Genomic DNA, 24,966 nt, shown 5'->3' on the forward strand with positions numbered 1-24,966 from the left:
TACTATAAAACAATATTTAACTGACAAAACTACAGCATATTTAAGATTTAATCTAATGGAAAAGTAAGTCATCGGCCTGGCAATCTCTGCACCTGTTCGTCTTAAAACGATTAGTCTATATTCGCAGAAACATTAAGATTTGATCTGGTGCATTATGATGAATTGTTCATTGCAACCTTGCCAGCACAGCGATGGATAAAACCACAATATGCTCTGTTGCAACATCACTTGTCTTAACTGTCATTCAGTCCAGCCCAGTCAGCATCGATGCTCCTGCAAACCACCACTTTACTCTTCAATTGACCCCAGTAAAGAGCAGCTGAATTATGAATGAACAGACGGTAATAGTTTTCCCAACAGCTGAATGTCTAAAGGTGAAACCGCACTGTGGCCACAGACTATCCTTAAACATTACCACCAAACAGCCCTTAAGCTTTTACAGGCAAATATCCCTGCGAGAACGCCATTCATTAATTAAAATTATTCAGTTTGCTTTAGACTCATAGAAGAGTCAGTATATGAAGTAAAGACAGATGAGGAGACGTTGGTAGTGTGTTGATATGGAGACCTTGTTTGATGGGTTTGTTTGAGGGTCTGTGTTACTATAAACTGCTAAGCTTACAAGTTAGTCAACTTTTTTTTCTTTAAGACCGTTCATAACTTTTTAATGTCAGCTACTTATAAATGTAGATTGTTCTAATTTGACACTGAAAAGTAAGTAACTGATAGTTGATCGTACTAGTTCTTAAAGGGACAGTTCACTCAAAAATAAAAATGTTGTCATCACATAGGCCTCCTTACCCTTATGTTGTTCAAGACCTGTATGAGTGTCTTTCTTCTGCTGAACACAAAAGAAGATATTTTAAGAAATGTTGTTAGAGCAGTTGACAGTAGCCATTGACTTCTATAGTATTTTTTTCCTACTATGGAAGTCAATGGCTATCATTACCTGTCTGGCTACTGACATTCTTTAAAATATCTTCTGTTTAGTTAAACAGAAGAAAGAAACTCAAACAGGTTTGGTACAACATAAAGGTGAGTAAATGATGACAGAATTAAATTTTTTGGGTGATCTGTCCCTTTAAGACACAGTCTTAACATAATGGCTGTTTATGCAAACGCTTGACAAAAGCTAAATACATACAGTATGCTTAAAACATTAAAAACAAACAAACAATTATGCACCAAAATTCATATACTTTTATGCACAAACAAACAATTATGCACCAAAATGCATGTACGTTTATGCACAAACAAACAATTATGCACCAAAATTCATATACTTTTATGCACAAACAAACAATTATGCACCAAAATGCATGTACGTTTATGCACAAAAAAACAATTATGCACCAAAATCATATACTTTTATGCACACTGTGAATCTAGTTTAGTACCAAACAAAAGTGCAATGCAAACTGTCAGTGCAACACTCGGCATTGAACTGCAGTGAGAACTCACTTGTACTGTCATGTGGAAGGTGTCAGCTTCTGTGTGGCGGATATCTTAGGTTTTTTATACTAGTGTACAGGACGGCTGTTTTCAGGTTGGGAGAGCGTGTCCTTGTGGCAGTATCTGCAATGGGAGCAGGGACATGGTGTGCACTGGAGGTAATTATTGTAATTTGAGTGCGGGTGCAGGTGAAGTTTGCCGTCTCGTAATTAACGAGAGGAGCAGATGGCGGTGGGCGGGAGATGGTGCCGGCAGACGGCCGGTAAAGGGGGAGGGAGAGAACGAGAGAACGAGGGGTCAGCCTGTGATCAGAATAAGCACCTGATCGGCCAGGTAGCCTGACTGTCACCTGCGAGAAAGACCTTCACGTGGCGGGGGAAAAAATCTGGTAAATTTACGGTAAAAAAACGGCAGCTGTGGTTGCCAGAAATTTACCGTAAAAAACAACATTTGAGGTTTTACCGACTTAACTTAAATTTACAGTAAAAAATGTATTTCACTATCTGATATAATCGCTTGTGAGAAAGACCTAGCTAACACAACACGTGGCGACACTGTACTTAGATAAAAAACAAAGATAAAATAATTTCTGTAACACTTTACAATAAGGTTCATTAGTTAACTTCCTTGGTTAACATGAACGAAGAATGAAGAATACTTCTTCAGCATTTATTAATCTTTGTTAATATTAATTTCAACATTTGCTAATACATTATTTAAAATCAAATGTTGTATTGTTAACATTGTATTAATGCACTGTGAACTAACATGAACAAACAATGAACAGCTGTATCCCATTTCCGTTAAACAGATCGACATAAGATATGTTTCCATCCACCTATTTTTTTTGTTGCACATTTTGAATTGCATTAAAAAAACATTGCTGGATGAAAACGGCAAGATGAAAATAAATTCTAAAAATGCGCTTAAAAAGTAAATTGAGGCGGATACGTTTTTTATCCGATGAGCAAAAAATACAATGGAAACACATTTACAGAATAAATCCCTCAGTGTGCATTAAGGCTGTGATTGGATAGCTGGAATAACCAGCGGACCAATGGCATCGCAGAATCTCAAATTTTGGTTTGGTGTTTCTCGCCTGAGTCAAAGTCTGTGATCAGAATAATTTGGTTTAATTCCCTCCAGAAGCGTCTAACATACGAGTGAGTTCCCAAACACCAGCATCCGAACGCAAGAGAACATGACAGCGTATATTGTGTTTCGTCTGACGCTCTGAGACACACTCGTTTATGATGGAGGGAAAAAGAGCCCAATTAAAGCAACTTAAATTTATATTACTGATATCTAGAGAGCTTTCAGATCACACACTCACCCTAATTCCCATAATGCATTGTGCGGTCACCTGAGTCCTGAGCAGGTGGGGATGACCGGAAGCTTTACAAGAGAGGTGTTTGAACCTGTTTTGTTTATTTGTCGACGTCTTTAGAAGAGCTCAGTGGAGATTATCCTGGTCATTAGCTGCCACAGAGAGCACTTATGTGTCACTTATGTCCTGGTGTGAGGAAATGAATCTCAGACTGAGTTAAAGATCTGGGACACCCGCGCCCCCCCTTCTTTCCAAAGTTGCATGTATTGAAAGGAATGCCACGCTGCATAAAATAAAACATCCATAATTGCACAGTGTGCACCGCAAAATCAATGGGATACAGGAAGAGTCTAGAGATTGCAGGCAACAGATTCAAAACAGTGTGAACAGCACAAACCACACAGAATCTGATCTTTTCTATACTGATTTAGACTACATGGCATGCATATATGGTCCTGAATCAGATACATGTCTGATGTTTTGCAGTGCAACTCTAACTCTATCACTCTAGGACGACAACTCTACGCTGCAAAAGACTTTACATACAGGTAGTTCTTTGGTCACTTGGTTAATATGGAGGACGGCAGTGAAGTTAGTTATTGAACGTATAAGTATTACGGTGACGGCTTTATACAAGGGAAAACTATGTGAAAAAACCTTGTCCCCCGTTCTCCTTATCACCTGACATAAATTTCCTGAGATTTGAGATCGACAACTCTACGCTGATGGGAGTCACTCCAAAGACTTTACATACAGGTAGTTCTTTGGTCACTTGAAATTTGCTGGTTTCTGTGGCGCATAAACTTATAAATGAATGTGGACTTCCATGTTGCCTTCCGTCTGATTGTGTGCCATCTTTGTTATTATTCTTATGCGGATCAGTTCAGGACTGTGATATTGGCCACATAATGTGAACAGCCAAACAATAAATCAGAACTGAGCGCTAAAGCTACGTTCACACTGTCAGTCCAATCCAATTACTTGCGTATCCGAATGGAATCCGATCTAAAATTATTGATGTCCACACTGTGTATCGCTACTGTTCAGATCCGATTTGTGTGTCCATCCAACTGTTTCGTTTTCCGTAATATCTGCATTGGTTTCTATGGCAATGACGTTGCGTTGGTAGGTATGCGCCAAAAACAACAACAACCGCAACGAGGGGTTTGCAATACTAATGTAGTCTTATTTAAATTTTACAACATGGAAATGTTTTTTTTTGCAACAACACAGCATTGTTTCGGCAGCGACTTTTAGCATATTTCCCATAACAACGTCTGACGTCTACATTTTACGTGGCGTGAGAAAAAACACGCAAAATCTGATCAGAGCAGTCAGACTGAAACTTTCCCCAAAAAAGAAAATGCTATTTGAATAGGATTTCAAACCACATACAGATGTAGCTTGAAACATTTCATGCGTTTTTTTTGCTGTTCACATTAGCTAATTTTGATCGGATTTCAATCAGATATGCACGAAAATCTGATTTGGACTGACCGTCTGAACGTAGCCACTCGCTCAGTCCATATTTAACATCTAATGAATGTCATATTTGATCGGCCTCCTAGTTAAGTGATAAATACACTGAGTCTCAGTACCTACTCAGGGGTGAAGGCTGTATAAATCCGACTGTTATGGCAAATTGTCCCATCCGGTCATCCTACGGTGCCGACCCCGGTCTCCCAGTGGGAGTGCCAGTGAGAGGGAGCAGCAGGGATGGGCTAGGGGGGCAATTGCCATAGTTTTAGCCCTGTTTATCCCTCCAAACAGTGGGAGAGACGGCGACGGTGTGGTGAGCACATGTGTTTGACATTACTGTGACATGGCGTTCTCTTTCGGGAGAAGGAGAATGTCAGAGAGCAGTGGAGCCGGCCAGCTTCCAAACATCTAGAGTAACAAAAACACATTTAGGCCACATTTTAGGAGTGGGGAGTTCACTCTGAGAGGAAACCACATCACTCTCAGAGACACTCGCTCTACACTCGTCTTTCCTTTGTCCATGTGTTCTCACAAGAAATTGTGTTGTCCTATCTTAAATGGCTAACTCTGTAGGCTTTTGTGGCCGAGACCTGCCCACTTAGACAGGAAAAGACTGTCTGATTGACATGTGAAGTGACCAATCACATGTTTAAGAGGGGGTAAATCTGAAATCTCTTAGACCAAAACCGAATATACAAATGTGCTCAAGGGTTCAGTTTAATTGCTGTTAAAGGTGCAGTAAGCGATTTCTGAAAAATGCTGTTGAAAGTGGATCGGACCGAGCAGCACAAACACACTTGTAGCCTATCAGCGGTAGGGGGCGTGTCCACTCATGATAGGGAAGGAGAGAGTGAGCCAATCAGCAGTAGGGGGCGTGTCCACTCATGATAGGGAAGGAGAGAGTGAGCCAATCAGCGGTAGGGGGCGTGTCCACTCATGATAAGGAAGGAGAGAGTGAGCCAATCAGCAGTAGGGGGTGTGTCGGCTCATTATGTGGAGGAGAGAGAGTGAGCAAGAGGGAGATTTGATGAAAGATTGTATAAAGAGAGATGGCTGAGAGACATTGCAAAAGAGAAAAGCATTTTTGTTCATCCTTGTCGTTGGTTCGTCATCTTTGCTTAATTGTTCACAAAGCATTATTTTGCCTTGCTTCAGCTATGATAAAGACACATCCAAAGACACACAGGCATTGCGTTTCCTGCATTTTGGGAGCGGAGCAATGAAGGTAGGGGCGTGTTTGTTTGAGTTGATTTCAAATATCAACAGTGTTCAATAATGGTTCTCAGAAAGTGCTTACTGCACCTTTTAGTGCCTTGCATATCTTTAATTAATGCTAAGAAGTTCGCAAACACTGCCAAAACCAGCAGTTAGATCTTGAAGCACACATTGTCTCCCATCAGACTTACAGAAATCTATCAGCCAATCAGGTTAAAGCTTACATTTTTAGAAAGCTCTTGTCAGGGATATGGAAACATTTCTCAAAGAAATAAGAGACTGCTCAGGCTGATGTTGCAAGATTGTTGGATCCTCATTTCTCTGTAATGAAAAACAGACCTGATCTGGTCAAACTGGGGACATTGTAAACCTCTTTGAGAAATGGCTCCCATTATGATTCGGCTTGTTTTGTTTGGATGATAAGCAAACTCTTGGTAAATAAGAAGGTGGGGGGAAAAGAGAGGAGGATAAAAGGATAAGTTGCCAGCGGATGTATGGCTGAGAGACAGGGCACCAGCTGGAGTAATCCCTGCTGTAGAAGGGTTTATTAATCAAACAGTGTGGAAGTTCATATCAGCGCTCCTGTCTGTGATAAAGCTAGTTCCTCTCTCGCCCTCAGCCAGTTAGTTATCACACAGTTCTGAGTGGTAACTACAGATGAAGTTCAGTTATTAAGCCCTCACACACACACACATACAATTCTCCTCACAATGCTGTTAAAGAATTGAGAAGGGGCTCTGGGCTGGATTCGGACCGGGAGACGTACGATGTAGCGTATTTTCACAAATTAAAGCAGCCGTTATCTCACGGAAACAGAAGCAGAGCGCCGGACTATCCTGTCATTCTTGAAATGGGTTTGAGCTGATTTTCACTGCGGCTCCAGTCTCTTACGAAGACCTTAATCTAATGCAGAGGTCTTCTCTGATCAGTTATTGTTCCACAACCAGGGATCCACCAGAAGGAAGTTTAATTTCCATACAAAAACAGGAACGTTTTCAAAGCAAATGAAATTGGGAGAACCATTTTTTGTTGATACCAGAATGTTCCATATGGAGGAGGGGAGGGGGAGACTTTTAAGAGGATGTTCCTATGGAAATGAATACAAATTCGGCAGAGACTTTATAGTATCAAAAGTGTTTATTAAAAGGGGAGGGAAAAGGCTGAGTTGATCCCCACTGAAGACACTGTATGACCGAGAGAGAAAGACAAGGACAGGGAATTCATCTTCATTATTATATTCTTGGCATATTTAGGCATTATTAACAGTGTGCCTATGTAGGCTGCTCACTTGTATATTCATTTATATTTATATTTTATCTACAGTTTATTACGGATGCACGATATATCGGCCAGCATATCGGTATCGGCTGATATATGTTCATTTTTAATGTTATAGTTATCGGCCCGATAAGAAAATGTGGCCGATATATTAAAGCTGATAAATAATGTATTATTTCCTTCAGCTGAGACACTTCAGATGCGCACTGTGCAACATGATGGTTTTGAATTGCTTGAAATATGATTGGAATCACTTAAAATTGGAAAATACAGTAAAGTGCAAAATGTGAAAGTGATTGAATGTGGGGTACATAAAATTATAATAAGAAAATAATTATAATTGTGTGCTTGGGACATGGATTTAATGGTGAGGATCACTGTACCATTACTGCTTCAATAATTTCATAGAAGAGAATATTAATATACACTGTAGATAGATAACTTTGGTTATGTATATATTCATGTGATATTTTTGCATGTGTGTGAGTTGAGCAGGTTATAGCCTTTTGTGCTCCATAAATCAGCAAGCTGTAATGACGCAAGAGCCAAAGCAAACAAGAGCAGTACTAGGCTACAGCTGGCCATAGCCTAAGAGAACGAGAGAGAGAGAGAGAGAGAGAGAGAGAGTGAATACAGTGGACAGACAGCAGCTGTCAGGCCCGAATCGTGCACCTGTCTCACAGGAAGCCAGGCCACTATTTCCTGGATACGCCTCCTACGCCAAACACTTCTGCTGTTTTCTCAGAGAATATATGAGGGAGAGAGAAAAAAGAGCTAGTTATCCGAGTCAGGGAGTTAGGATGAAAAAAGGAAGTCAGTTGTGAGTACAGTCGGCAGAGCCAGATCCTGACTTAAGACATAGATATATTATAGAATGAAATACTAGCAGTACTGCACAAAACATTATGGGAATCAGTACACTGCATTCAACTGTAAATATCTCAAGTTAAAGATATCCTACATTGTTGCCTCATGAGACATTTGGCAGTCTAATCAAATAATGAGTCAATGAGGTAAAGGCTGATGGCGTGAGGATACAGTATTAAACACAGTATGCTACACACATTTTGATGGATGTAGTCAGAGAGTCGTTTGAATTTTTATTGTAAAAATAATAGGAGAACTATGGTACAATGCTATTCGGCCAGCAGAAGTGCACACAACCACTCTTTCCACTCATTTACATGTTCATCCTTCTCCCAGGTAATAGTCACACATGTGACAGGATGTGACATCACTTCTAGCGCAGTAACAGATGGTGAGCATGATAGCCTGGCGTTATAGCCAATCTTGTTTTTCTTCCAGTCATGTGAGCTGGGGATCTGCGGTGTGTGTGTGTGTACAGGCCCTGTGTGTTTTGCTTGGCACGCGTCCTCTTTGTTTGTTAGAATTGTCAAGGCGGGTCCTCTGGAGGGCTTCTGTGTCTAATTCCCCAGCCGCCCCTCACGCTGCCTGTATGCAATTAACAGAGTAATTAAAAGCTTGATGAGCTAATTGGTGTTGGGTGAAGCTGCAGGTGTTTTGATTGGGGAGCTTGTTTGGGGAAGTGCGGAGAGCAAACAGATTCCTGTCATAGATCATTTTGTCTCTTTTTTCCTCACTATAAAAGTAATACATGAGTTTAGGGAAAGCGAAGCTATTATAATTATTTATCAGCCTTGATGGGAAAACTGTAATCGTTCCTTAACGATCGTTCCTGTAGGGCTAAAGGACAAGCATGTTTTATTATTTGTCCAAGCATTAATAAAACAGCCATTAGAATTATGTCTCACTTAGAAGAGCAAAATTGTTTCATTCTTTTGTTTAGGATATTCAAATTAATTAACCAATCATACCATTGATCAGCTCTACCAAACTTGGATGTCTTTTTTCCAGTAATAAACAAACATTAAGTTGTTTTGATTGATACTGTGAAGCAGCTTTGATACAATCTGTATTGTGAAAAGCGCTATATAAATATATTTGACTTGACTTGACTTGACTTTAGCTTAATGTTGTTGCTTTGTGTAGCTTAATGTTGTTTCCAGCATCAAGCAAACTCTCTCTCTCTGAGAGAAAATGTTTAATGTAAAGAATTACGAAGAGGAGGATTTTAGGCCAGTGATATGCTACAGTTGGTCCATTAAACAATAGAAACCTCATTGCTTGTTGTGTTCACATCTGCCAGTTGATGACAAAGTCAATATAATTTAACACCGATGTGCAACAAGACATCTTGTCAGCCCAGAGTGTATGCCTAATTTTCACACAGTCTTTCACTTTCTTCCTTGTCTTTTACACATTTATTTTATCTTCCCCTCTCACTAAAGAACTCTCTGTCTTTGAATATCAGTTGACAGATGTGTTGGTGATGGCTGCATGCCTGCATTACTCCCAGTCCCCAGGTGTCTGAGCTGAGGACGTTCCTGTGTGTGTGTGTGTGTGTGTGTGTGCTTGTGACAGTTATTGTTGTTCAGGTGTGTGAGCTTGAGCTCTGATCAACGACACACACTGAACATGTTTCCACCGCCTAAAGCACGACGGTTACTTCAGGCAGCGAAGGAAACAACTACAAACGCAACAAGTCCTCAGAAGGGTGGAGGGACACGAGAGTCAGAAACGAGTCTTGGACTGTGAAACGGAGAGATTCTCCACACTGAAAAAACCCAGACCACTTGCATGAAGCTAAACAACAAGCTCCTTCTTGTAAATTTGCCTCTTGAATGTTCTTTACTCATGCAGAAGTGGCCGAACACTCATCTCTGCATCTCGACTGGTGCCCAGCGCTGTCCTAACACACTCCAGATGGGCCGAGCTGGGGAGTTGTTCTTGGCACGTCCCGGCTCGGCTGAATGTCACAAATACTTTCCTTTATTTAGGAATGGCTAAGGCCGGGCAGCTGAAGAGAGGATAGGAGGGAGTAGGGTATAGAGAAGCTCAGCAACATCTGGGTTTTATTAGCAGCCATTGGGAGAAATCTGAAAAGGAAGTTTTTTTCTTTCTTGCCTTTTTGGGTAGTGCTGGGCTTTCTAGAGTCCTGACCACTGATTACACCCTCCCTGTGGAGAACAGATGGCATTGAGACTTACGTACATTTTGATCAATAATCAAAATAAAATATGAGCGAGTATAAGAGCTAATCTAGCTTGTGTTTTGGATGCTGCTTCATAGCATGAGATGCTGATGTCCCAGGTTTCTTAACTTGCCTGACCAGCAAGAATTCCTTGTAATGGTGGACCAATTTTACCAGCTTTATTCAGGGTGGTTAAGCTGGTCCATCAACTATACTTTACATGCACCAAACCAGCAAGATAAGAGGAAGCCCCCTGACGTAGACCATGACTTTGTTTTGTAGGACATGTTCCTGAATCAACATCTTTGTTGGTCAGTGGGGTCAAGGTTTGGCTGGTTAGTTTTGACAATTAACCCCTGCTAGTAGATGCCATACTGAATCATTATGCCACTGGGGTGCTAATGGATAGCTTTCTCCAGGTATATCTATTGCTACAACTTTAGGGATAGGAAAAGATTGGAAACAACATTCTTCTCAACTGATCATTTTAGGCATAGGTAATAATTAGGTTTAGGGTCAAGAGTAGGGTTAGGACTATATCTTGGACAACGATGTGGATCCATGAACACATTGTTCTTGGGTAAAACAGGGTAAACCCCCTTGAAAGTGTGTTTGGAAAACGATCTGTCAATAAACAGGTTTCCTTTCGCTCTGTTCATAAACAGTTATGTTCAAGCTGAGCTGAGATATTCCCCTCTTTACCACTTCCTAGATGAGGTGAAACCCAAGAGAACATCATTTAGCACACGTCTTCCTCATAACAGAAGAATATGTGGATCTCTTTGGAACAGCGACAAGAGAATGTGTCCGTACACTCTTTAAAACAACTGTACTGTGGTTATACACACACCATTTTTGGTGACCCCGACATTCTTTCCCACACACGCGTACATGCTGGACATCTCTCTCACACACTCAGTCTCAGGGCCCAGGGGTCTGTTCAGCTTGTGACTAAATACGCATTTATTACCATCTGAATGTTTGTTTTCTCAAAACATATTTGCTCAGCTGAAGACGCCTGCTTAGGCTCACAGAGAGTGTGTTTGTGTGTTGTGTGATCTCTCACCCTTATTGTACTCTGAGTTGTAAATAATTGAGAGATAAGTTCGGTGTGGAGAGCACATGATGCCGGCCAATTAGGTGTAGACAAGTTGACTTTCTAACTCTGTTCCAAAACATAATGAGCTGCCTTTCTGTTTTCAACCTACAGTATATAGGCAGCTGCCTTTTAAGTAAGAGTAAGAGTAGAGGTTGATGTAAGAGTAGAAGAACCTCCTTCGCATGGGAAATGCACATATGATGTGGTCTAGGTAACAATACACTTCCCATACTAGTTCACACAGACTTCTACAAAGAGGAATATTGGGATAATGCCCGGTCAGATCTGAGTCTCTTTTTTCAGCATTAAGATTTTTGAATATGGGCTCCGTTCCATTGGAGGTTTGGGTGGTGATGAGGGGAGATGGTGGGATGGCTGAGTTCGAGGGATAGCGGACGGACGGGTCTTGAAGTGCCGGCCAGGGGTCGAGGGCTGTAATCCTGCTGTTTTGATGAGAGGCCTCTGTTTGTGAGGACTCGGCAGCGGCCTGATGGGGAGCAGATGTGGGAAGGCAGGCGGTCGGGCACAGAGCCAGAGCAGCTGGGAGAAATTAAAAACAAGAGCATTCCTAGAGACTGGGGGAATTACAGAGGGTTGGATGAAGGGGAGGGGGGGTGTAGTTACAGGGACAGGGAAAAGAAGCCATGTGAAATGATGAGAGAGGGTTACCTTGAGGGGTTTTCTTTGTGTTTGAGGGTAAGGTAGCACAGGACAAACTATAATGGCTAGAACAAGTGTCAGTGTGAGCAAGGAACCACGTCACACACACGTGTACCTAGCTATCTAAATGAGGTCATACACTAGTCTTCTGCTGTTTTTATATAAGACATATTATTATGACTATAATACGACCTAAATGGTAACCCTAGAATAGACTTACCTAAATGGTAACCCTAAAAGAGATTTTTGGCCAATATATTTGCCTCTTTACTCTATATTATAATTAGTGCTGGGCAACGATTAATCACATCCAAAATAAAAGTTTGTGTTTACATAATATATGTGTGTGTGTGTACTGTGTATTATTATTTTGTATATATTTTAATACACACAATTAAGAAATATTTGCATATACTGTATATATTTATACATAATTTATATATAAATATTTTATATATAAATAACTAATTTGTCTTAAATATATACATGCATGTGTGTGTATTTGTATATACAAAATAATTATGCACAGTACACACAAATAAATTATGAAAACATAAACTTTTATTTTGGATTCGATTAGTCGTTGACCAGCACTAATTAAAACACAAAACATTACTTTATTTATGATTAATTTTACCTTTGATGGTAACCCTAGGCATCCAAAGAAAGAAGTTTTGTCAGATTTAGCTAACTTATAACTAGGTATAGCTAAATAAAGCTATACACACACACATCTCACAAACTCTACAAAGAGCAAATCACAGTGTTTGGATCTTTTTATGAAAGCAAATGTCCACTGATCTCAAAAGACTCCCAAAAAAGTTACCGAATTACAAACAGGAGCACTTTTGTGGTGTTTTTTTTTTTTTTTTTTTTTCAATCTGATTATAGCACAATAGCAGATGGACAAGGTTAGTTTTTGCTGGCCTATACTTGTGCGTTTTTATCCAGACATCAAGCATATGGTCAGGGCGGAAGCCCAGAGAGACTGCTTTAACATTATTACAGACTCACAGCATTGAGGATCAAGTCACACATCTGTAGGAGGTCTGGTAAAAGCGTATTGCATTGTAAGCTAGATGTATTTGTCCTATTGATCTGACAGTATGGCTTTTGTGCCTCATAAAGGCAGGGCCGTAGCTGGAGGATTCTGGGCCACCGCCCTCCACCAATATCATATACTGTACAATAGATGAGCATGGAGGCACACATAACAGAAGATGGGCATGTTGTTGTAAAACCTTTATTTTAAAAGTTTTTTTTATTTTTTTATTCCCATCGGTCTGTTATAATTCATAAATCAAAAAGTAAACATTTAGAAATTGACAAGAATGCAGTTAAATTTAAAAAAACAAAATCATTTATTTTATTATTTTTTAATAAAGATAATATGGAACTGGTAATATATTATTAAATAAAGCTAATACATTTATTCACCCAAGTGCAGTGTGTTGCAGAATAATTAATAAATACTTTAGATCGGACTAAACCATTTTTAGGGAGGTAAGAGAAGCAGATATTAGCAAAAAATATTTAACCAAATTGCATGTTTTTTTTGGTTTTCATTTAAATCTCAGGCATACAACTAATATAAATATTAAAATTATTCCTACAACAGGGGTCTATAGTATAACTGCTGGATTATGATTGTCACCACCTTTCATCCCACTACAGCGACAACCCTCCATAGAAGTATGATTGACTGTGTATGTATGCACATGCTTTATTTCTTAAAGTAAGAAGATACACAGAGTAATATAATTCTTAGTTGTTTCATTAAAATATCAATCCACTCCTGCTTTCCATGCCAGAAAACCAGCATCCCATGCTGGTCCCACACATACCTCATGCTGGTGACCAGCAATAGCTTTATGTGAGTTATTCACTCTCTCTGTCTCACTAGGAGTCCTCCTGTAACCAATCATTTTATCCCTTACAACTCATCATTGATCAACAAATGACAACCTTTTTTCCTTAAAAAATGACTATGCAAATTTACTCACTCAGAGATCCACTCGTTGACGATCACACGTTGATCTGATTGGTTACAAGGTAGTTTGTGACGTCAGAAACACCAGCGATTTCAAAGCGTGTTTTTGAGACTGTCTTTGGTTCACTGCAGTTTTAAGGAGAAAATACTCAGCAATGGAAATATAAACAACATTAAATGCTTGATTTTCACAACAAGGGGACTTTAAGGCTGTTTTGCAGAAACAACTGAGATATTAAAAAGTGATTTTTCTTTGCTAAAGATGGGCACATGTGCTTTTACAGATGCTGAAGCGGTCATACATCTGAATATTCTGTTCGGTTAGCAATGTCTCTCTTTGTATCTTATCTAAGTAATTCTTTGTTTGGGCTTTATGGAAGCACAGATGGTCAGAGAAGGGGCTCATACATGGACTTTCTAATGTATTAAAAGTGAAATCCAGTGCCGTGTGTGTGTGTCCTACTGTGTCCTTTAGCTGGTCAGATTAATCAGATATCTGTAATCCCACAACAGGCAGAGCAGGGCAGCCTTGCCTCTCTCACCTTGTGTCCGTGTATATTCGACAGCGCTTCTTTCTCTTTCCCAGTCCTCCGGTGGGACTTCATGCCACTGCAACAGGCCATGGCAACTTCCAGAATCCCTTGGGAATGCATGCAGGAATTACCATGTGTTGCTCCCATAAGAGTACATTAAAAGAAGTGATTATGGCCCTGTTGTTGTGTCAGGCAAATTTAAAGCAGCATACCTGGGTGTGAATAGATTTTATTAATATTTTTAAGTTTAAATAATTTCAAATCACAGAGATCGTGCATATGGCTCCTATTGAATACTAACATCGTGTTACAATGTGTGCCTGATAATCTCTTTGCTAAATACTTCAGTACATGCAGGTGTGCTTGTGCTTTTGTTAACTGGCTTGAAATTATGAAACATTTATAACATGAACAAATAATTATAAAATGTGAGATATAAGTCTTTATATATGTGTTTATACTGCATGAGTAAATATATCTGCAATATATAGTACCATATCTGATCACATATACATGTAAATTAAAAGAAGTGATCATGGCCGTGTTGTTGTGTCAGGCAACTGTAAAGCGGCGGCCTGGGAGTGAATGCATTTTATTATTATTTTTAAGTTGAAATAATTTCAAATCACAGAGATCGTGCATATGGCTCCTGTTGAATACTAACATCATGTTTCCTCAGGTTACGTGTGACTGATGTGTCAGTGTGACTGTTCTTTGCTTAATGTCCTCAGTGAGACGGAAAGCTGTTGTGCTGAGTGACAGATGGACAGGCAGGGCTTGTGGCTTTAGCACGATCTCTCTCTACCTGTCTACATTTGGCAGTGACAGCGACAGCGATGCACAGGGCAGTGCACTAGCCTATTAACCCTAGCGCATATTTTGGTCGGTGCGACATTAGTCCTAATACCTTGTTATGTTTATTAACATAAGTCGATCTTTCTCTTTACACATTTCCTTTATTTTATGGGCAACACTTTACAATAAGGTAAACTACCTTAGATAACATGAACTATAATTCTTCAGCATTTATTAATCTTAGTATCAATTTCAACGTTTACTAATACGTTATAAAAATCAAAGGTTGCATTTATTAATATTAGTTAATGCACTGTGAACTAACATGAACAAACAATGAACAGCTGGATTTTTATTAACTAACATTAACAAAGATTAATAAATACTCTAACAAATGTATTCCCCATTTTTAGTTCATGTTAGTTAATACATTAACTAATGTTAACTAAGGAACCTTATAGTAAAGTGTTACCATTTTATGTATTGTTCTTTATTAACATTTGAAGACAATTGCTTTGTCTCAAATTGTTGGGGATATGAAGAACCCCAAACCGACAGATGTCAAACAACAAACGAAAAAAAATCCCGTCTTGGGAATTATTAAAGAAATAACCTGCTGCGACAGATAAAATTGACATTTATGGCTATTTTCACACCGTCAGTCCCACTCATTTGTGCATATCCGATTGAAATCCGATCAGAATGAGCTGATGTGAACAGCAAAAAATTACATGAAATGCAATTTTTACAAATCCATTTCAATCTACATCTGTATGTGGTTTGAAATCCTATTCAAATCGCATTTCTGGAAATCCGTTTCTGATTGGATTTTGCGTGGTTTATGTGACTTTTTTACGCCTCATGACATATTATGCTCCTTTTCACAAGATGTAATATAAATATATGGTGTTCCCAGAATGTGTCTGTGAAATTTCAGCTCAAAATACCCCACAGATCATTTATTATAGCTTGTCAAATTTGCCCCTTTTTGGCGTTGAGCAAAAACGTGCCGTTCCCTTACGAAGGGAACTCAACGATGCGTCCATCGACGCCATGGGAACGCCCCCAGCGTGACTGCGTCTGAAGCATCTATGTCAACTAGTCCAATGGAAAGAATGAGCGTCACGGGCGGGTGACGTCATGACCAGGATATGATAAAAGCACATCCGGTGCAAACCGGCATTAGCTTCTGTTGCCTCAGCAAGCGATCTGTGTCAAACTGTCTGTTATATTTACTGTTGTCTGTCTGATATATATATATATATTTATGGAAACTAAACAATTGCACAACTCTGTGTTCTCCCTGCTCGCGCTATTTAACGAGTAGGGACACACACGAGCTTTGTGTGATGTGTTTGGGAGTAGAGCATGCGGTATCAGCCTCCGAGGGGGCTGATTGCCAACATTGTGAGAAGCTTTCGCTTCGCATGCTCCGCTCCCGCCTGTCACTTTTCGAGGAAAGTGGCCGGGCTCGCAATTCTCAGGGTGACAGGTCCCGCGTCTGCCGAGGCAGCGCGGAGAATGCATTCCTGTGGATCGCGAATAGGATCTCTTTACGGGGTTGGAGACGGGTCCGCGGATCTTATCTCCTCCCTTTCCACGAGGGATCCAGTGCTCTCTCGCCGGTCTCGGAAGCCCGCGCTGCGGTCTCTTCCGCCCGGGGAGAGAGAGAAATCAATGCTTCAGTGCTCTACCTCCGAGGAGGTAGATGTGCTGGGCATTGAAAGTGACACAATCATGGGGGAAGTGAATTTGCCATATCTTTCCCCAGCGTATGAGAAATATATATAGCCTATATATATATATATGATAGTTTATATATTATATATAAAATAAAGTGAATATATATAAAAAATAATAAGCTGGTGGAAGTGTTTACTAAGGCTGTAGATAAATTAAATATTTATGGCCAGCAGAAATAAGGGGGCACTCGTCCTAAAAATAAAATAAATTAAACGAGTTTCCTTCCCTCTATTTTTCCACCTCCATCACGGGGCCTTCCATTTTTCCCGATCTGCACAGCGAGCTGTCTAGATCATGGAAAAAGCCTTACTCCTCTTGTCTTTTAGCCCCCACATTCATGTATATTCAGATATTTGGGGGTTAAGAGGGTATGGCTATACCCCGGGTAGAACAGACGCTTGCGAGCTATCTGTCTCCCGGTTCAGTATCGTACCTGAAGGCGTCGGCTTCTCTCACTAAACCATTAAAGAAAACTATTGTTTAATCTAGTGGGAAAAGCATATATGGCAGTGGGTCTAGCATGGGCCTGCTTGCACACCATAGCAGTGCTACAAGCATATCAGGCTGACCTGCTGCGGTATTTGGACAGAAGTGAGGGAGTTTGGCCCGATGGGGTTTGAGAACTCCGTCGGGCCACAGATTTATCTCTCAGGGATGGCAGCCCTTGTGGTCACTGAGAGACACCTCTGGCTCAATTTGATGGGAATCATAGAGAAAGATACAAGATAATCTCTCCCTCGCTATGTCCAACCCCCTGGGGCTGCTGGGCGTGAGCAGCTCCAGCCGTCTAGTTTCTCATACACAACACAGCAGCCAAAGCCTTCAAAGCAGAAGCCGGATCCGAGGACCGTTCTTCACGCTGAGAAGGCTGCGGCTCAAAAGAAAAAAAGGTCCTGATGTTCACGCATCAGGCCTGTGAGGACAGCCCCGACCGAAGTGGAGCGGTGTACACCTCATTTTACGGTGCCCGTTCCATTTCGGGGTCCTCACGAGACCCTTCTGCCAACCCTGCCACCCTCGGTGCTTCAGGGCGCAGCGGTCTCCAGCGAGTCGCTGATGCTATGCTGCGGCACAGCATCGGTTTCGCGCCCTCTGAGGGGGGCCTTAGAGCGGCCAGTTCAGGTAGTTCCTGCCATTATGTTTCAGGCTCCGGAATTGGCTGTCTCGATAACACCAGAGACCAGCCTCGAGAGGCTGGTTCCCTTAGTAAATTTTCTGGCAGCGTGGAAGCTTCTGCCGAATATTTCTCATTGGGTCCTGCAGATTGTAGAGAAAGGATACAGAATCCAGTTTGGTTCTCGTCCTCCTCGTTACAACGGGGTGCTGCCCACAGTGGTGCATCCCGAGCAGGCTCTGGTAATGGAGCAAGAGGTAAAGGCCCTGTTAGCAAAGGAAGCTATAGAGCAGGTGTACTCACCCGACATTGCGTCGGGTCTTTACAGTCGTTATCTCATTGTTCCAAAAAAGGATGGAGAGCTGCGTCACATACTAGATCTTCGTCTGTTGGAGTGTTTGGTGCTGGAACTCAATTCCAAAATGCTGACACTCAAACAGATCGTGACTCAAATCAGATCCGAGGACTGGTTTTTCACGATAGATCTAAAAGACGCATACTTCCATATCTCCATCCTCCCTCAGCACAGGAGGTTCCTGAGGTTTTCTTTGGGGCAAAGAACACCAGTATCAGGCACTTCCTTTCGGTCTAGCTCTATCACCCCGCACATTCACGAAGCGTGTAGACGCAGCTCTGGCCCCGCCAGGCTGCAGTGTATATGCATTCTGAATTGCATAGATGACTGGCTGATTCTAGCGGAATCAGAACAGTTAGCGGTTCGGCACCGAGGTGTCGTTCTCGCTCCTATGCAGATGTTGGGGTTGAGGCTCAATGCCAAGAAGAGTGTGCTTTCTCCAGTACAGAGAACCACTTTCCTTGGTGTGGTATGGGATTCAGTGACGATGCGGGCCACTCTGTCGCCCGTTCGTGTAGCTGCTATCCTAACAGCCACAAAAGAGCTGAGGCTAGGCCAGTCACGCACTGTAAAACAGTTAGAGAGACTGTTGGGTCTTGTGACAGCAGCGTCCAACGGGATAACTTTTGGCCTGCTGTACATGAGACCTTTACAGTGGTGGCTCAGGACCAGAGGGTTCTCCCCGAGGGGAAACCCACTTCGTATGATCAAGATCACGCGGCGGTGTCTCCGCACCTTGGTTATATGGAGGAAACACTGGTTCTTAACCCAGGGTCCGGTGTTGGGAGCTCTTTGCCATCGAGTTGTGATCTCGACAGATGCTTCCCTCACCGGCTGGGGAGCGGTATTGGAAGGCCGCTCAGCTCAGGGCTTGTGGAGGAGTCATCATCTCTCTTGGCACATGAATTGCCTAGAGATGATGGTCGTCTTCAATGCGTTGAGACATCTCCTCCCAGACCTGAGGGGCCATCATGTGTTGTTCTGGAACAGTGACTGTTAGGCCTCAGGGCAGCAGCGTCCAATGTGATACCCTTTGACCTGCTGTACGTGAGACCTTTACAGAGGTGGCTCAGGACCAGAGGGTTCTCCCTGAGGGGAAACCCACTCCTTACGATCAAGATCACGCGGCAGTATCCCCGCGCCTTGGTTATATGGAGGAAACTCTGGTTCTTGACCCACAGACAACACGTTGGTGGCCTCTTATTTTGGTCCCTCAAGAGATTACGCTGTCTGAGGGCAGTGTATATTCCAGGGGGGGCCAGAATATTGGAGCAGACACCCTGTCGAGGCAGGGGCTGAGGCCAGGGGACTCCACCCCGAGGTGGTGGAGCAAATATGGGAGTTTTACGGCCAGGCAGAAGTGGATTTGTTCTCGTCTCAGCATACGACGCACTGTCCACTCTGGTTATCCCTCACTCAACCAGTCCCCTCGGGGCTGGATGCTATGGTGCAGACGTGGCCGAGGCTACGTCTGTACGCATTTCCCTCCGTTGCTCTGCTCCCAGGAGTTCTGGAGTGAATCCGCCAGGATGGAATAAGCCTATTTAGTAGCACCACCCTGGCCGAGCTGAATTTGGTTTGCGGACCTAATTTTTCTCCTCGACGGACCTCCCTTGGAGGTCCCGATCAGGAGAGACCTTCTGTCTCAGGCAGGGGATGCAATATTGCACCCCCGGCAGGGGATTTGGGAACTGTGGGTTTGGCCTCTGAGGGGGCCCAACTCATAGAGAGTGGTCTCTCAACCGAGGTTGTTTAGACCATTCTAAGCTCCAGAGCTCCCGCTACAAGGAAACTATATTCACTATTTCGAGAGTTTTTCACTTCTTGGTGTTACCAGCGTCAGTGGGATCCGGTTAACTGTTCAGTAAACACAGTATTCGAGTTTCTGCAAGAACGCTTTGTATCAGGTCTATGTCCTTCCACGCTTAAGGTATAATATGTGTGGCGGCCATTGCGGCTTTCCACGCCCTGGTGGGTAGTACATTTTTGGGTCGAGACCCCCTGATCACTCGTTTCCTTCGTGGCACTTTGAGGCTGAGGCATGCAACTTGCACTAAGGTGCTGGCTTGGGACCTTGCAATAGTTCTAGAAGGCCTATCTGGGGCTCCCTTCGAGCCCTTAGATTTGGTCTCAGAGAAGTTCCTTTCTTTTAAGACTATTTTCTGCTAGCTATTTCGTCCCTATAAGAGTCAGACCTTCAGGCCCTTTCGGTCCCCACCTGCCTTGAGTGCACCGGGATGGCCAAGGCAATCTTACCCGAAACATGGATATGTTCCAAAGGTGCCTACCATTATTCCGAGGCCTATTGTGCTGCAGGTTTCTGTCCTCCCCCATTTTTCGGACCAGGAAAAGCTGAACCTCTTGTGCCAGTGCGAGCACTGGACACTTATGTTCATCGGACTTCTCTGTCGAGAAAATCCAACCTATTGAGCATATAGATAGTCGAGACTATTCTTCTTGCTTGTGAGTCTTCTGGCCAACCATTTGGTGGTCAGGGCTCATTCCACTAGGAGTATGGCTTCTAAGCGTATTATCTGGAGTTCTCTCCAAGACGTTTGTGATGCGGCGGGCTGGTCCTCACCGCTCACATTCATGAGGTTTTACAGCTTGGACCTGGATGCTGCCCCAGGTTCTCAGGTGCTTAGTGCTTAGTTACAACAGACTGACACTCAGGTACTTGGAATTCTGGCGCTTTGGGTATTCTCGTTCCCATGGCGTCGATGGACGCATCGTTGAGTTCCCTTCGTAAGGGAACGTCTCAGGTTACTATTGTAACCATAGTTCCCTGAGAACAGGGAACGAGACGATGCGTCACCCTGCCATACTTCCTGCATCCCTGTGATCGGCTTGCTTCGGCAATTTTCGAAGCTAATGCCGGTTTGCACCGGATGTGCTTTTATCATATCCTGGTCATGACGTCACCCGCCCGTGACGCTCATTCTTTCCATTGGACTAGTTGACATAGATGCTTCAGACGCAGTCACGCTGGGGGCGTTCCCATGGCGTCGATGGACGCATCGTCTCGTTCCCTGTTCTCAGGGAACTATGGTTACAATAGTAACCTGAGACGTTTTGTGTGTGTCCCTTTAAATGCAAATGAGCTGCTGCTCCTCCAATCCTTTACACGAGCTTCGGATACTCCGGCAATAACAAAACCGGCGAATCTCACTCATTAAAAATAACCAGTATCGAATGAAGCCTTACAGAGACTCAGGAAGAGGTTCAACTTTTAGACGCTCCTGGACGTCTCTGAATGGTTAGTGGAGACATTGTGGAGTTACTTTGATTGATCTCATCGACTTGCAGGTACCGTCATATTTCACTTTTTCACAAGCTGACACATATTTTGGTCTAATAGTGTTCAGTGCTCGTCTGTGCTCAACGACAGGACAGTTTACATGCTTTGCTTCAACTTTTGCCATTGCGAATTGTGTGTAAATGTGCAGATTAAGGGCCGGTAATATTATAATAAGATCTTCTTCCTACGTCAGAAGGGGAGCGAAATCAGATCGGCTTTTTTTTTTTTACATGCTTGCAGAGAAAGGCTCACCAAAACTTTTCACTTTTCACGTTTTATGAGTTGGTAGATGCACCGTGGACCCGATTATAGCACTTAAACACGGAAAAAGTCTGATTTTCATGATATGTCCCCTTTAAATTCATTGAAAATCTTTGGACACTTGCATTGTCAATACAAGATCTCGAACAAAAAATGAAGCGCATCTTGATGGAAATAACGTTTTTCATGATATGTCCTCTTTAAAACACAGAAACATGAGAAAGTTGTGCTCCTCAGGACCCTCAGCATGTCTCGTACCCCGTCACCCTATTGCAGCTGTCATCCCTCAAAGGTCGAGCACCAATTATCTGGCTGTTAGTAGTTTGGCTGTGACCCTGTACGTTTAGTTATTTTTGCACATGACATCTCGGTGGGGGCTTTCTCCGAACATGGCCTGGGCTGGTGGCCCCAGCACACGGTCAGGGTGTTGTGCTGTTTTTCGGGAGGTCTATCTGACTGAAGGTGACAGTGGAGAGAAATGAGGGCAACTGATCCACAGTGAGTGACAGAACTGAGACAAGAGGCGCCTGCTGCTCAACACATGCTCGGTGAAACATGCACACGTTTAATGTTTACTTTTGTGCATTTACTGTTGTTTCTGTCCATGCTAAAAAGAAATGCCATGGTTTAACCATTTTTTGGACATGCATCAGTGTAATTGGAGATGCAATTTTTTTTTAAATATCCCTAAAGTACTCAGTAAAGTATGAAGGTTTGTTTCCGCCACAGAATAAAACATTTTAAAAGATAATTGCCACATTTTTTTCTTACAATTGAGAGTTTACATCTCGCAATCTTGACTTTATTTCTCAGAATTACGAAATATAAAGTCACAATTGCGAGTTATAAAGTCATTTACGAGAAATAAACTCACAGTTCTGGTATTTTTTTCTCGCAATTGAGGCTTTATATCATGCAATTCTGACTTCAAAACACACAATTGCGAGTTTATATCTCACAATTCTGACATCTTTTTTCAGAATTGTGAGATATAAACTCGCAATTGAGAATTACAAAGTCCAATTCTTAGAAAAACATTTTTTTTTCCTCAGAATTGCGTTTATATCTCACAATTCTGACTTTTAACACACCATTGTGACTTTATATGACGCAATTCTGAAATAAAAAGTCAGAATTGCGAGATAAAAAGTCGCAATTACCTTTTTTATTTTTCATTCTGTGGCGGAAACAAGCTTCCATAGTAAATACCATGGGATATGAGTTTGGCAATTATAATTGATGAGAAAGGAATTACACACAAAATAATTTGATTTGCACTACTGAATATTGTCATTAGCATATAAAATGTACTGCAACAAAGCAAAGATGTAAAATCATACAATAACATAACAATCCACCCCATAAAGTCCACCCCCCCCAAAAAAAATTCCACATGAAAAATGTATACACATTTATCAGATCTTAAGGACTCTAGAATAAATGAGCATTGAAGTTTGTGGCATCTAAAGTCCCTCTTGGCGACAGACGGTGGTAAGGAGTAGCAAATGTGAGCTGTCACCAATGATGTTGTGTGCTAATCTCAGCACCATCTGATGCTACTTCTTCTGGAATATCTGTGCTTTCAAACACACACACACACACACACACACACACACACACACACACACACACACACACACACACAGAAATTAACATCTGCACTGGTATACACATCACATGCGTAAATCTCATGATGATAAAAGTTTGTTCACATGTCTTTTTCACACTGCCCAAACAAACACCAACAGGGTTAACACTGATCCAACAAAAACACTGCTGGGATTTGTTGGGACACCGAAGTGAAACCATGAACTCTGATAGAAACTCTATTTCCATCCCAGAACTGTCGACAGTGAGTGTGTTCCTTCAGGACAGAACTGGGAGATCAGCATGTGACACCACAGTTGGGTATCTGAGTAGATAAAGGGATTGTCACGTGACCAACACGGGCCAATGCAAAAGTGAGGAAGACTTGCCATGTTTGGTCCCACATGGTGGAGCAGAGATTATTACTGATACTTTATTTCTTTCCTCACACAGAAATTTTATTTTGGATGAAGTATCCACGATACATATGGTTGCATTTTTGTTTTGTGATATATTGTGACACCCCTAGTTGACACTGATCCAACAAAACCACTGTTGGAATTTGTTCGGACATTAACTCTGATAGAAACTCAGCATATGACACCACAGTTTGGTAGATAAAGGGATTGTCACATGACTAATACGGGCCAATGCAAAAGTGAGGAAGACTTGCCATGTTTGGTCCCACAGTGGAGCAGAGATGAGGGCCGGTGTGAAGTGTTCAGTCTCGTTGATGGACAGCAGCAGATCCAGTTGCACTTGTGACTGGCTGTCAAGTGCCTGTCCATCCGATAGACAAGAGTGGACAACGGGCGGAGGAGGAGGGCATTGATGGGGATGTCAGGGTGATTGGGGGGGGGGGGGGGGGGGGTTGGGTTATAGAGAACAGGTGTTACTGGATGTTTTCAACAGTATAAAGTCAGAATTGCGTGTTATAAAGTCAGAATTGTGTGTTATAAAGTCAGAATTGCGTAATTTAAATGTCAGAATTGCGTGATATAAAGTCAGAATTGCGTGATATTAAGTCACAATTGCGTGATATAAAGTCACAATTGTGTGATATAAAGTCAGAATTACATTAAATAGTCGCTATTCCTTGTTATAAAGTCAGAATTGTGTGATATAAAGTCAGAATTGTGTGATATAAAGTCGCAATTGTGTCTTAAAAAGTCAAAATTGCGTAATATAAAGTCGCAATTGTGTTATAAAGTCAGAATTACGTGATATAAAGTCGCAATTGTGTGATATAAAGTAAGAATTGCGTGACATAAAGTCAGAATTGCGTGTTATCAAGTCAGAATTGCGTGATATAAAGTCAGAATTGCGTGATATAAAGTAGCAATTGTATGTTATAAAGTCAGAATTACATGAAATAGTCGCAATTGTGTGTTATAAAGTCAGAATTGTGTGATATAGTCAGAATTGCGTGATATAATGTCGAAATTGTGTTATAAAGTCAGAATTGCGTAATATAAAGTCGCAATTGTGTGATATAAAGTCAGAATTGTGTGATATAAAGTCAGAATTACGTGATATAAAGTCAGAGTTGCGTGATATAAAGTCAGAATTGTGTGATATAAAGTCAGAATTACATGAAATAGTCGCAATTGCTTGTTATAAAGTCAGAATTGTATGATATAAAGTCGCAATTGTGTTATGAAGTCAGAATTACGTGATATAAAGTCAGAATTGCGTGATATAAAGTCGCAATTGTGTTATAAAGTCAGA

General features: G+C 41.8%; 1 protein-coding gene across 2 annotated transcripts in view; it reads left to right on the top strand.

Moving 5' to 3' along the window:
* Positions 1-24,966, top strand: part of LOC143737956 (protein CBFA2T3-like) — a 58,564-nt gene that overhangs the window by 22,688 nt on the left and 10,910 nt on the right. The window lies entirely within an intron of this gene.

This window comes from Siphateles boraxobius, unplaced genomic scaffold (assembly GCF_051911475.1).
Source record: "Siphateles boraxobius isolate OS27281-9 unplaced genomic scaffold, OSU_SipBor_1 134, whole genome shotgun sequence".
Classification (NCBI taxonomy): domain Eukaryota; kingdom Metazoa; phylum Chordata; class Actinopteri; order Cypriniformes; family Leuciscidae; genus Siphateles; species Siphateles boraxobius.